This window comes from Chiloscyllium punctatum, chromosome 16 (genome assembly GCF_047496795.1).
Source record: "Chiloscyllium punctatum isolate Juve2018m chromosome 16, sChiPun1.3, whole genome shotgun sequence".
Classification (NCBI taxonomy): Eukaryota; Metazoa; Chordata; class Chondrichthyes; order Orectolobiformes; family Hemiscylliidae; genus Chiloscyllium; species Chiloscyllium punctatum.
In genome coordinates this window covers 68898492-68913831 of record NC_092754.1, presented here as the reverse complement: position 1 = coordinate 68913831, position 15340 = coordinate 68898492, and the positions used below count along the sequence as shown (strand labels likewise).

General features: G+C 44.1%; 1 non-coding gene across 1 annotated transcript; it reads right to left on the bottom strand.

Annotated features, from left to right (window-relative positions):
* Window positions 1-4629: 4629 nt before the first annotated feature.
* trnas-aga (transfer RNA serine (anticodon AGA)) lies at window positions 4630-4711 on the bottom strand. The gene has a single exon. It is a non-coding gene; the product is annotated as a tRNA-Ser (tRNA).
* Between the last annotated feature and the right edge of the window lie 10629 nt (window positions 4712-15340).

Here is a 15340-nt window from a genome sequence, read left to right as displayed (position 1 = left end):
ACTATTGAGTGTCCTTGATAAGTACGTACCTATCAGGCAGGGAGGAAAGGGTCGTGTGAAGGAGCCGTGGTTTAATAAGGAGTTGGAATCCCTTGTTAAATGGAAGAGGGCGGCCTTTGTAAAGATGAGGCGTGAAGGTTCAATAGGGGCGATTGAGAGTTATAAGGTAGCCCGGAAGGACCTGAAGAGTGAGCTAAGAGCAGCAAGGAGGGGACATGAAAGGTCCTTAGTTGGTAGGATTAGGGAAAACCCTAAGGCTTTCTATAGGTATGTTAGGAATAAAAGAATGACTAGGGAAGGAATAGGTCCAATCAAGGATAGTAATGGGAAGTTGCGTGTGGAGGCTGAAGAGATTGGGGAGGCGCTGAATGAATACTTTTCGTCAGTATTCACTCAGGAACAGGACATTGTTGTCGATATGAATACTGAGGCACGAATAAGTAGAATGGATGGCTTTGAGATATGTAGAGAAGAGGTGTTGGAAATTCTGGCAAGGGTGAAAATAGATAAGTCCCCTGGGCCTGATTGCATTTATCCTAGGATTCTCTGGGAAGCAAGGGAGGAGATTGCAGAGCCATTGGCCTTGATTTTTGTGTCCTCTTTGTCTACAGGAGTAGTGCCAGAGGACTGGAGGCTAGCAAACGTGGTTCCCTTGTTCAAGAAGGGGAGTAGGGATAATCCTAGTAACTATAGGCCAGTGAGTCTCACTTCTGTTGTGGGCAAAGTCTTAGAGAGAATTATAAGGGATAGGATTTATGCACATCTGGATAAGAATGATGTGATCAAGGATAGTCAGCATGGTTTTGTGAAGGGCAGGTCGTGCCTCACAAACCTTATTGAATTCTTTGAGAAGGTGACGAAGGAGGTAGATGAGGGGAAAGCGGTAGATGTAGTATATATGGATTTTAGTAAGGCGTTTGATAAGGTCCCCCATGGTAGGCTACTGCAGAAAATACAGAGATATGGCATTGAGGGTGAGTTGGAGGTTTGGATTAGGAATTGGCTCTCTGGAAGAAGACAGAGGGTAGTAGTTGATGGCAAAGATTCATCTTGGAGTGCCGTCACTAGTGGTGTTCCGCAAGGATCTGTTTTGGGACCATTGCTGTTTGTCATTTTTATAAATGACCTGGAGGAAGGGTTAGAAGGTTGGGTGAGCAAGTTTGCGGATGATACGAAAGTCGGAGGAGTTGTAGACAGTGAGGAAGGATATGGCAGGTTACAGCGGGATATAGAGAAGCTGCAGAGCTGGGCAGAAAGGTGGCAAATGGAGTTCAATGTAGCTAAGTGTGAAGTGATTCACTTTGGTAAGAGTAATAAAAAGATGGATTACTGGGCTAATGGTAGACTACTTGGTAGTGTGGAAGAGCAGAGGGATCTTGGCGTCCATGTACACAGATCCCTGAAAGTTGCCACCCAGGTAAATAGTGCAGTGAAGAAGGCATATGGCGTACTGGCTTTTATTGGTAGAGGAATTGAGTTCCGGAGTCCTGAGGTCATGCTGCAGTTGTATAAGACTCTGGTGCGGCCGCTTCTGGAATATTGTGTGCAGTTTTGGTCGCCATACTATAGGAAGGATGTGGAGGCACTGGAACGGGTGCAGAGGAAGTTTACCAGGATGTTGCCTGGTATGGTAGGAAGATCCTATGAGGAAAGGCTGAGGCACTTGAGGTTGTTTTCTTTGGAGAAAAGAAGGTTTAGGGGTGATTTGATAGAGGTGTACAAGATGATTAGGGGGTTAGATAGGGTTGACAGTGAGAACCTTTTTCCGCGTATGGAGTCGGCTATTACAAGGGGGCATAGCTTTAAATTAAGGGGGGGTAGATATAGGACTGATGTTAGGGGTAGGTTCTTCACTCAGCGAGTCGTAAGATCATGGAATGCCCTGCCAGTAGCAGTAGTGGACTCTCCCTCTTTATGGGTATTTAAGCGGGCATTGGATAGGTATATGGAGGATAGTGGGTTAGTGTCGGTTAGGTGGGCTTTGATCGGCGCAACATCGAGGGCCGAAGGGCCTGTACTGCGCTGTATTGTTCTATGTTCTATGTTCTATGTTCTATGTTAATCAGAGAGCCATCTATTCTAGTCGCAGTTTCCAACTTTGGCCCAAAGTCTCGTGTGTTCTAATGTTCCCAGGGCAAATGTCAATGTCTTTATCCTGTGTTCTTACAATGGCACAATAATGGGGCAGATGTGTGAAACTTGCACAACGACTTGTAATTTTTTTGAGGAACTGATGCTCATTTTCACCCACAAAGGGAGACACACAGAAAGATACCCCCAAACCGACAGAGGTCTCCGTTGTGGTGAGCTGGAGTTTGAAATGGACAATAGGACAAATGCAACTTTTAAATGCGGAAGCACAGAAGCGACGCCCGGACAGGACTTTACAGGGGAGCGTCAACGTGGGGCATGCTTGAAGCAAGACATCCCTCTCGAGCCAGGTAGGGCTCGAACCTACAATCTTATGATCCGAAGTCGGACACGTCATCCATTACGCCAGTGGCCCAATAGACACGCTTGCCAACGGCAGAATGTCGATATGTAATGCCATGGACTTTCACGGAATCAGAATTAAAAAGGTGAACAAGCAGCGAAGATAATCACCAACACTGCTTCACTTCGAAGTTTCCAATTTGTGAAGCAGTGCCTTTCACTGGCAAAGGACAAACATTTGTCCACAGCTGCCTGCTTCAGGGTCGCCTCCTTCTCTGCTGGAAGTGTCCATCGTTTTACTCACAGTCACGACGCGATTTCCTGATCCAGTCCAGTGAAAACGTGTCATGGTGTCGTCCAATCAGGACCCTGCCAAAACTCAACGAGAGACCTCTGGTCATTTCGAGCTCAGGATGTGGAATTAGACGAGCTGCGTGACACCTTTTCTTGGCGCCGCCACTTCACTGCAAATTAGCGGCTCAAAACGAGCCGTTGTTAGCATCAGCTTGATTTGTACCTTCCTGCAGTGCATTTGCTGAACAACATCAGATAGATCCCATCCGGCCCAGGGGACTTATCTATTTTCACACTCTGCAGTATTTCTAATATCTCTTCCTTGTGAAGCTCAATCTCTTCTAGTCTAGACGCAAGTATCTCTGTATCTTCCTCGCCAACATTTTCATTATCTATAGCGAACTCTGTCGAAAAATATTTATTTAGTACTTCCTCAATCTCCACTGACTCCACACACGACTTCCCACTATTATCCTTGACTGTCCCAAATTTAACTCTCGTCATTCTTTTATTCCTGACATACCTATGGAAAGCCTTAGGGTTAACCCTGATCCTATCTGCCAACAACCTCTCATGTCTCCTCCTGGCTCTTCTCAGCTCTCTTTTTGGGTCTTTCCTGATATCGTTGGAACCCTCGAGCGCTCTAACTCAGTTTTCACGTTTTGTCCTAACATAAGACTTCTTGTTCTTCTTGACCAGGGATTCCACTTCCTTAGTAAACCACGGCTCACGCGTTCTATATCTTCCTCACTGCCTGACAGGTACATACTTATCTAGGACACAGGAGCGTTTCCTTGAATAAGCTCCACATTTTTAATGTGCTCACCCCCTATAGTTTCCTACCCAACTCTGCGCTTCCTAAATCTTACCTCATTGCATCGTGATTTCCCTTCCACCAGCTGAAACTCTTGCTCCGTGGAGTACACCTATCCCTTTCCATCACGAAAGTAAACCTGAGAGAATTGTGATCGCTGTCTCCAAAGTGCTCACCTACTTCCAAATCTAAAACCTGGCCAGGCTCGTTACCCAGTACTAAATCGAAAGTGGCTTCTTCCCTTGAAGGCATGTCTACATACTGTGTCAAGAAGCCCTCCCACACACACTGGACCAAAACTGACCCATCTATTGTACTCGTACTTTAGTGATCTCAGTCAATATTTGGATATTGTCTTGAGTGTTCCAGAATTTCTCATTGTCCCACAGTCCAGATGAAGTTTGTATTCCTCACGTACGGGAGCGAGAATTCTTTCAATGTCTCAGATCAGTTCCTGTGCCGAGAACATCAGAGTCAATGTCCCTTCCTCTACTCGGACTGACAATTTACACTTCTTCAATCTCCTATGATCTATTTCCCAAAGAGTTTCTCAAGATTTCCAAAGCTGGAGCCTAAATTATATGGTTTGCTTCCTAAACATTTTTCCAACTGCCAACTGACAATATTTTCACAGTATCTCTTCACAATCCTCTGGCTTGCACCATGTCCGGGATGGGAAGTCCCATTTGGTGGAGAGAGTTCCTTGGCTGGTGAGTTTCACTTTGGAACAAAGATGGTTAAGTGACAATTTCCTGCGGTTGTTTGTAATGGTGGGAGAGGGAGCGGTGGGGAATGAGCACTCTGACGAGCAGGAGGAAGTATTGCCACTGATCAGAGTCAGAGAACAGAGGACAAGGAATTAAAGGAATCTAATGAAAAGCAGCACTTCTGCTCAGGGCGTTCAATAACAACTGCAGAAACCCGATGTGTCGAGCAGTGTATCTGGAAAGAGAAACCGAGATAATGTTTTAAATGTGGAGCATTTCTGATGAAGAGCTCGAGTTTCTCAAGTCTAATCAAATTACAGGCCTGGTTTGCAAAACAGGCTTTCTCAACTTTGAATTGTTCCAGCAGGTAAGCATTCATAACGTAGTCAGCAGGATTCGAACCTACCTGGGACAACCCCAATGGATTTCTAATCCATCGCCTTAACCACTCGGCCATGACTACCAACAGCGCTGTGTGCTGAGCACTGACCAAATCAGCCGTGATCTCATTGAAAGCTGCCGCTGACTTGAGTTAAATGTTTCACTCTCCATTCATACCTTTGCTGTCATTTGTAAGGTGCGAGACACCAATGTAAAAGAAGAAAAGCACAAAGTTAGGAAAAGATTTTTGCAGCCAAATGGAGTCAAAATTATTTATTGAAAGGAAAATCACACTTGGCAATTTGCTAGATCTCTTTGCGAACATGACCAGCAGAGGTAATCAAGGGAGCTATTGATCTGAGTATTCTTGGACATGAAACAAACAAAGGTTAGTGACATATTCATTTCTTATTCTGCCGAAGGAGCTGGTATTTCCAGATGCTCACAATGACAGAGATTTTTCCCAATTAAAGACGGCAAATAAGTCCCATCTCACGCTGACACCATCGTGAGCGCTGCTGTTTCACAATGCCACAGAGTCAGGGTCAATTCCCGCCTCAAGCAACTGAATGTGTGCAGTTTGCACATTCTCCCCGTGGCTGTGTGCGCTTGCTCTGGTTTTCTCCCACTGTCCAAAAATGTACCGGTTTGTTGAAATGGCCATGCTAAATTGACGGAGGTAAAGGAGAGGAATGCATTTGGGCTCGGGCGGGTCGGTATGGAGTTGCTGGGCCGAAGGGCCTGTTTCCACATTGTAAGTATTCTAATCTACAGTAATCAATGACCAAGGTACGGCGCACGTTGTTCGATGGGGGCATATTAGACTTTTCGATTGTTTTTCTTCAAAGTTTCTTTACAATTCAAACGGTAGAGGAAGAGGGGAAATGAATGTCTCCCATAATTCTTGCCTTCTTTTATCATTCACAGGCGGTATTTTTTCCTGTACGTTTTTCTTTTACACTGTGGTTACTGTTAGTGTTCTTGTAAGCTACACCGGCTGGTTTCCTCTTTCCTCAATGTTCCTCATCTCTACCCAAACTCACTTTCCATCCTTATCTCCTGAATCAAAGTAATCTCAACCATTGCATAATTGCCACGGAAACTGGGCTTTTCACACGCATGTGTATATCATTTTCCAATATTAATTGATCGTTTACTGTGTTGCAAATGCGCACGAGAAGAGTAAAACAAAATAGAGGCCGGTGGTCCTGGGTTTGAAACGCACGTAATTGCAGCTAAAACGCAGATTACTGCACACAATGCGATCACGGAAGCATGCAGCGAACCGCCAGGAAGCACACAATAAGTACAATGCTGAATGTCATGTCAGGAACAGGACTAGAAACACAACAGAAATACGTCTCTTGGGTACTATTTTGGACGTATTTCTCAATGAGCTATCGTGTTTTACATATGTTCCATCGGGAGTTACCTCACACAAGGAAGTAAGCAGTGCTGCAGACGGTCATATAATCCGAGATCCAAGTCCCGGAGTCAGAGACACTCAGTGCCCTGTGTGTACCTACAAGGAACAGCTGTGCATGGGGTTTACAGGGTAACTGAACTGCATGAATGCAGCTCGATGGTCGTCTGTCTGCTTCTCCTCTATAGTTTTCTGTGCAGTCCCTGCGTGCAATCTTGTCAACTCCGTTTGTCCGACACAAGATGGGCATTGGTCACTTGTCTCTGAGAGAGGCTGTTGGTTTATGTGTTGTCATAATTCCGAGTGTAAGGGGGAATCTGGCTGTCAGTTCCCAGAAACTTACTTTAATAAATGGAAGCGTGCTTTTTAACTTGCCGCGTGGCATATCCTCGTTGCAAAGTTCGTGCACTGAGAATCACGTTGCGGGACTATCCAATTTTGGCAAAGAATTTGTGTGGCAGTCACGAGTTGCCACGACCAGCTATCCCTAGTAGCAATACGGACAAATGGCAAGAACTACAAATTCGATTAGAGCAGCACAAGTTTAATGTGACAGGGCAAACAGAAGGCAGCCAGAAGATTTCTGGGTGTAGGGCAATCACCCAAGGTACCTTTACATATGAAAGTCTGTGCATCAGTGGAATCTGGGACCAAAGTAGTCTATGTTGGTTATTCATATTCCAGACAACTTGCGTTGTTCCCCGTTTACTCTGAAAGTGAATAGACATACTTATTTCACCGTTATTTCGAAAGAAGATCCTGCATTAAATCTGTTCGCCGTTTTTAGATGTTGTGGCGAAAAGGTGGGCAATCACGATGTGAAACGTTGCTATACTTTCATTTCCTTCATTACTGTCCTGGTGAGGGAGAAAGGTGATTGGCTCTCTCGATCAGATGGGGGCACCGGCGCATTGATGGCCTAATTTAATCACGGATATACTTGAAAATGTTCACTTTTAATGGTTCGTTGTTGTGTTTTGTTTTATGATACTTGAGCACTTTCTGGGACTTGGCAATATACTAAATCTCCAGTAGGTTTGGAATTGCGTCGCTCTTATTTGTGCGAGCAGTTCATGTCAGAGACGACTCACGGTGCCTCACAGACAGCACTTAATGGTCATTGGAAGCAAATATCCTGTAAACATTATCTCTGGATCGGTTGGGCTCACCCACCCTCCAAACAAAATAGCCAAACTCGCTGGCTGAGTTACAATCATCATGCTTTTTTTTGCAAATGGTGTATTCAAACTGTTGCCGGTGGCTTCAGCATCTCAGACTTGTCGAGCATGGAAACAAATCCCGCGATCCAACTTGCCCTTGCTGAATAGATCAACGAAATTAATCCATACATTTCTGCCAATATTTGTGCCTTATCTCTCCGAGGTCTTCCTGACTATACACCCATTCAAATGCCTTTGAAATGTTGTGAGTGCACCAGACTCTGCCACTAAATGTGGCAATTCATTCCACACACACAAAAGTTCTGTGTGAAAAATATTAGTCCCTCACATCCCTTTTAAATTTTTCCTCTCTCACATTAAACGTTTGCTATGTAGATTTGAACTCGCGTGTCTTGTGAAGAAATGCTCCCTGACTATTTACTGTGTTTCCTCATGATTTTATAAGCTTCTGTGAGGCCATATCTAAGCACTGAAGCTCCTGGGAATCTGACAAAGCCTATTCAGTTTCGTTCTCATGTCCAAGCTCGGCAAACCTTGCAAACCCTTGTAAATGTTTTCTAAACTTACACTTGCAAGAAGTGTGTCCAGCTGCAGCACTTGTTTGACCGTGTGGCCACTCTGGAGCTACGGGTGGACTCACTGTGGAGCATCAGCAATTCTGGAGAGTTATGTTGCCTCCCAGGTGCTCAGGCCAGGGATGTCGCCCATTGGCTGAAGAGATTTGAAAAGGGGATCGTGAACAGTCAGTTGTCTTGGTGCATACAGGCACCAACGAAAAAAAAACGAGATGAGGACCTGCAGGGAGAATTCAGGGAGCTAGGAGAGAAATTAAAGAGGAGGAACTCAAAGGTAGTAATCTCGGGATTGCTGCCAGTGCCATGTGACTGCCAGCGTAGAAGTGATTAAAAAACGGCACGGTGAACACGTGAGTTGAGGAATGGTGCTGCAGGGCGGGTTTCAGATTTTTTGGATTTTGTGACCAGTTCTGGGGAATGTGGGACTATAAGAAAATTGACGATCTACATCTGAACCAGACGGGAACGAATGTCCTTTCGGGAGTTTTTGCTACTGCTGTTGGGGAGGTTTTATACTAATGTGTCAGGGGGCTGGGAACCACAAGATTAAACAGGTTGGCAGTGAGGTGGAAACTGGAAACGCTAAGAATCTGGAAGATAGCATTAATAATGGGAAGAGTAGGCAGAGAGCAGATGAATGCAAAAGAACTGGTGGCCTGAAATGCATCTACTTTAATGCATGGAGTATAGACAGATGAACTTAGGGCTTAGGTTGGTGCCTGGGAATATGACGTTATTGTGATCACAGAGATTTAGTTGAAGGAAGGGCATGGTTGGCAACCAAATGTTCTAGGATATAGACGCTTCAGACGGGACAGGGAGGGAAGTAAAAGGGGAAGGAGTTGCATTGCTGGTCAGGGATGATATCATGGCTGTGCGAAAGGAGGACACCATGTAGGGCTTGTGTCGTGAGACACTATGGATGGAGCAGTGAAATAAGAAGGGTGAGGTTAGATTTTTGGGCTGTATCACAGAGAGCGTGAGGTGTAAGAAAAAATAGTTCAACAGATCATGGAAAAACGTAGAGGCAATAATTTAGTGTTGATTGGAGATTTCCTTTTTCCCAACATTGACCGGGATACTCTTAGCGTCAGAGGTATGGATGGGATACCATTTGTAAGAAGCCTCCAGGTGAGTTTTCTGGAGCGGTATATCAATAGTCTGACGAGGGAATAGGCCATATTGGAGCTGATATTGGGGAATAAGCCAGGGCTGGTGATAGCAGTTGCCGTGGGTGATTTCTTTGGGAAGTGTCCAATATTCTGTAAGTTTTAGAATACTCATTGACAAAGATGAGAGTTGTCCTGAGGAAAGAGTACTAAACTGGGCCAAAGCTAATTATATCAAAATTATGCAGGAGGTTGGAAATGTTGATTGGACACAGCTATTTGTAGGAAAGTCCACAGTTCATATGTGGCAGGCTTTCAAAGATAGGTTAAATATAGTGCAGGATAGGCATGTCCCGTTGAAAGAAAATGATTTAAAAGGCAATATTCGTGAACTGTTGATGACAGGACAATTGTACGAATCGCCAAGAGGAAAAGGGAAGCATACATAATGCCTCGGCAGCTAACAACATAATGGTCCCTGGAGGAACATGAGAAGAGTAGGATATGTATTAAACGAGGAATCAAGAGGGTTAAAAGGGGTCATGAAACAACTTAACGCTAGCATAATTAAGGAGAATCCTAAATCTTATATTCATATATAAGAAGCAAGCGGGTAACCAGAGAAAGGATTGGTCCACTAAAGGAAAATTAAGGAAGGCTGTATGTCGAATCTGAGAGAGTGAGTATGATTCTGAATGATTATTTTGCATCAGTGTTCACTGAGGAGAGGAACATGATGAATGTTGAGTCTAGAGTAAGACATTTGATTAGTTTGGATCATGTTGACATAAGAAGGGAAGCTGTGTTTGGCAGGCTAGGGGTACTTAATGTGGACAAATCCCCAGGAACGGATGGGATCTATTCCTGGTTCCTGAGTGATGTGAGAGAGGAAATAGCTGGGGCCCTGACAGATATCTTCGTGGCATCCTTCAGCACAGGTGAGGATCTGGCCGACTGGAACGTTGCTCATATTGTCCCCTGAACAGGAAGGATAGTAGGGATATTCCGGATAACTACAGAACAATGGGCCTAGCATCAGTGTTGGGAAAGGTGCTGGAAAAGTTACGGAGGCATAGGATCTATTCATATTTAGAAAATAATGTGCATATCAGTGAGAGGCATAGAGTTTTTCGGGGAGGTGCCCAAGTTAATAGATGAAGGAAAGGCTGTTGATGTCATATACATCCACTTCAGTAAGGAGTTAGATAAGGTTCCCCATGGTAACCAAATACAGAACGTAAAGTAACATGGTGTGCAGGGTGTTCTAGACAGGTGGATAAAGAATTAGTTGAGCAATGGGAGACAGAGAGTGGCAGTTGAATGCAGTTTCTGGAAATGGAGAAAGATGACCAGTAGTGCTCCACAGGAGTCAGTGTTGTAGCCACTGTTGTTTGTGATAAACTTAAATGATCTGGAAGAGAGCACTGTTGCAACGATCAGAAACTTTTCAGTATGACACGAAGATTTCTGGACTAGCAGAAAGTGTAGGTGACTGTTAAAGAATACAGGAGGATATAGATATACTGGAAAGTTGGGTGGAGAAGTGGCAGCTGGAGTTCAAAACAGACAAATGTGAGGTGACGCATTTCGGTCAGTCTAATTCTAGGCGGGGTTATACAATGAACAGAAGAGGTTTGGGGGAAAAATGTTGATGGACAGAGAGATCTGTGAGTGCAGGTCCATTATACACTGAAGTTTGCTGCACAGGTGGATAGAGTAGTCAAGCAGGCATATAGTATGCTTGGCTTCATTGGATGGGGTATTGAATAAAATGGCTGGCAAGTCATGTTAAAATTGAACAATACATTGGTCTGGCCACACTTAGAATACTGTGTAATTTTCTGGTCGCCACATTACCAAAAGTATGTTCACGCTTTGGAGAGGGCGTGTAAAAGGTTTAAGCAGATGTTGCCTCGTATGGAAGGAGCAATCTAGGAAGAGAGGTTGAGTAGGTTAGGTTTGTTTTCATTAGAAAAAAGGAGTTTGAGGGAGACCTTTTTTGAAATTTACAAAATCATGAAGGGTACAGACATGGTAGATAGAGAAAAGTTTTATTTCCCAGGTTGAAGGATTAAAAACGAGAGGTCACGCTTTCAAGGTGAAAGGTGAAAAGTTTAAGAGAGATACTCGTGGCATCGACTTGACACAGCGGGTGGTGGGTGTCTGGAACACGTTCCCAGCAGAGACGGGAGAGGTAATCACGGTAAATATGTTTAAGAGGCATCTGGACAGATGCATGAGTAGGTGGGGAGCAGAGGAATACAGATGCTTAGGAATTGGGTGACAGGATTAAACAGTAGATTTGGATCGGCTCAGGCTTGAATGGCTGACGGGCCTGTTCCTTCTCTGCACATTTTTTTTTGGTCTTTCTTCTTAAATTACGCCAATTTCATTCCAAAATTTGCGAGGTCTAAGTGCCTGAAGTGAATCCATGCTGAAACACAAGTCATAACAAATCTGAGTGCTGGCTTTTGTGTGGTAGCGTGGTCGAGCGGTCTAATGTACTGGATTTTTAAGGTTCAGTTTCTATCGAATCGTGGCTTTGAATACCAGCATTGTCAGTGAGCAACTATGTGGAAATGTATGTGAGAAAACTGCGCATGTGTGGATGCCTTTTAATTTGAGTGTTTGCAGATCCTCAGTGTGCTTACCCTCTCAGTGATAAATCAGCGATCGTCTCTGAAAACAACGCAAGATCCTGCTGTCTAACAGATCCTCATATCCCGTCGATAACTTTGTTTTTGGATATCTGCGTTGCCAGTTTCTGTATCTCAAATGGTCAGCGGAGTTGGCTGAAATGTTGGTGGTCCGAGCCCACCCAGGGGGAATAAGCCTCAAATATTTCAGCACAAGCATTTACCCCGACCATGTATTCTCATTGTAACCGGGAAAACTCATCCATGATTCACCCCAAGTCCGCAGGGAGTGAGACGTTTTCACGCAGCAGAATATGACATCACCTTCTCCAAGCTCCCGATGCCAACAGAAAGCGGCCACTGCAGCTTCAATCAGCGACTTTCTGCCAAGCCATGGGAAACAACTCGTGGAAACTGCTCCCTTAGTAACAAACTCTTTCCATGTGAAAGGAGCAAAACTTACACTTTAAATTGGAAAGGGCTTCAGGACATTGGAATGTTGCTCCAGTTCTTGGAACGTATTATAAATAAAACTCCTGACTTGAAAATAAGAAGTGGTAAAGGTTTTAGGTAGAAAGAACAAAGAAGGTGTTGATTGAGACGACTCTGTCTCGTCAGCAGATGGGAAATTCCCAAAACTGTAAACGGAAATGATTGGGTTTCCTTAGGCAATTTCCCGACTGATTTACTGTCTGCCAGAGAGATTGGAAATCACATCAGCGACATAAAGGTGAGGGTAAAAATATGAAGATATTAAGGTTGAAACTTAAATCCCAGGACAAGTGCGGAATAGATTGTAATGCTTTGAAGGAATAACTGAAGTGAAAGGTGTGAATGATATTTTTGTGATTAGGAGGAATGAACTGGATCCTAACAAATTGCTGATGAATTATGCACGCAATATAATAGCAAACTAATCCACAGTGCACCGTGCTTGGTTAGCTCAGTCGGTGCAGTGTGAGATGCTTAATCTGAGGGTGGTGGGTGTAAGCCTCACAATGGGCGCTTTCACTGCTTAATACAATTCCGGCTCTTCGTTCCACGTGCAGTATTGCAACCCTTCGCAGGGGAATGTTCTTGCTGCTTTCATTGACACATCTGTCCGCCTGCTTTTGATTACAAATAGGTTTCTGAGTGAACACTGTTTCCATTTTACTGGAGGCGCCAGAGTCAACTTTATCAGTGCAGCCGAAAATACAATGAATGATGTCCGTTTGAAAACGTGAGGTTCCAAACCAACCGTGCACCACCCAAAGTGTTCAAAGGCACGGAAATCGAATGGCCACTTGCGAGGGGTCTGACAGAGACGGATCAATGTCACATGGGCCCTGAACCAATTTTCAGTGATTCAGATTGTTCTGATGGAAACCGAAGGGTACTCTCCCTCAACGTTTTGCTTTTGTTCTTCTTGTGTTTAACGTAATGAACAGTATTTTGTCAGTAACGAGAGTGGAGGTGCGGCAGGATCGTGAGGTTTCAGTGTGGGACATAGACACAGTAAGTCAATTATCCCCAGAGCACGGGAGAGCTGTTTAGTCCAGGATCACTGACATCTTCTGTTTCTAAACCAACAAATGAAATTACTGGAAACTCTCAGCAGGTCTGGTAACATATTGGAAATATAAATCGATTTAAGACTTCGGGACTAGTGACACTTCTTTTCCATGTCCATCTCCACCTGCTTTTGCACACTCTTCATTTTTATTGAATGTCTCCTGACTTCCAACTTTATATTCAGCTTCTCTTTTATTACTTCCTCTCCAACCATTTTCCCAGTCTCCAATTTTGTATCAGACCTGTTCCATCTTTCACATTGCCCAGGACTTCGAACTGAACAAATAACTCTGATTCTGTTTCCTTCGATAGCAGATGACCAGAGATTGGAAGGCAGTGTTGCTCTGAAAACTCATCCATGATTCACCCTGAATCCACAGGGAGCAAGATGGTTACACGCAGCAGCATGTTCTCCAATTCCCCCGGTGTCAACTAAAAGCTGCCACTGCAGCTTCAATCAGGGCTTCCTGCCAAACCCTGGGACACAGCTCGTGGAAACTCCTTTCTCATTAACTGCTTTTCCCGTGGGAAAGGAAGAAAACTTCCATTTTAAATTGGAAACGGCTTCAGGAGATTGTAAGGTTGTTCCTGATCTTGGAACGTGTTATAAACAAAACTCCTGTCTTGAAAATAAGAAATGGTAAACGTTTTAGGCAGGAAGAACAAAGAAAGTGTTGATTGTGAGGACTCTGTCTCGTCAGCAGATGGGAAATTCCCAATACTGTAAACGGAAATGATTGGGTTTCCTAAGGTAATTTTCCGACTGACTTACTGTCGGCCAGAGTGACTGGAAATCACTTGGTATGAAATTATTCGGGTTGAATCTTAAATGCCGGGACAAGTGTTAAATAGATTGTAATGTTTTGAAGAAATAACAAAAGTGAAAGATGTGAATTATGTTCTTTGTGACTGGGAGGAATGAGCTGGAACTTTGCAAATTGCTGTGCCAGGTGAATTGTGCTCTGAATGAAATAGTAAACTAATTCGTCGTGTGCCAAGCATGGATATCTCAGTTCGATGAAATGTGAGGTGTTTAATCAGAGAGTCGTGCATCCAAACCCCATAATAGTCGTTTTCACTGTTTAATAGGGTTCCAGCTTTTCGTTCCACATGCAGAATTGCAAACCAACGCTGGTGGAGCATTCTTGTTGCTTTCATTGACACATATATCCTCCTGCTTTGATCATATGCCGGATTCTGAGTGAAAACTGTCTGCACTTCACTGGAAGCGCCAGAGACAACTTTATCAGTGCACCTGAAAATACTATGAATGATATCCATTTCAAAACGTGAGGTTCCACTACATCCGTGCACCAACCAAAGTGTTCAAAGACACAGAACGCGAATGGCCATTTGTTAGGGGTCTGACAGAAACGGCTTAATGTCTCATGGGTCCTGAACAACAATTAACTGATTCAGAATGTGCTGATGGAACTGAACGGAGCTCTCCCTGAACGTTTTGCAATTGTTCTTGTTGTGTGCTCATATAAGTTTATGTAATGAACAGTTTATTACCAGTAACGAGGGTGGGGGTAGGGAAGGATTCTGAGGTTTCAGTGTGGGACAAACGTGATCTGATCGAACGGGTAAGTCAAATATTCCTAGAACGTGGGAGAGCTGATTGGTCCAGGATCACTCCCATCTTCTGTTTCAGAATCAACAAATAAAATTTCTGGAAATTCTCAGCAGGTCCGTTCGCATCTTGAAAATGAAAACCGAATGAGATTTCGGGACTGGTGACACTTCTTCTTCCATCTCCATGTCCCTCTGCCTTTCTACAAACTTCCTCTTTATTGAATTTGTCCTGACTTCAAACTTTATATTCAGCTTCACATTTATTGCTTCTCTCCAAACATTTTCCCAGTCTCTAAAATTGTATCATGCTTGTTCTATCTCTCACTTTGCCCAGGACTTCCAACTGAACAAATAACTCTGTTTCTATTTCCTTGGATACCAGATTGCCAGAGATTGGAAGACATAGGAGGGTGGTGAGCGCTTTCCGAATATCTAGTCTGCTCCACCATTCGATCTTGGCTAACATAGTTCTTAACCCCATTCTCCAGTCCTCTCCCTGAACACTTAATCCCCAGTCTTAGGATCCAGTCTTTTTCCCAGAGTGGGTCCTAATCCGTCCCCAAACCCTCCACATGTGTTGGCAGCTGTTACACCGTGTCTACGTGTCATCAATCTCAGTTTCAGTGATTCTCGGCAAACACGAACTGTTCTGAGCAGC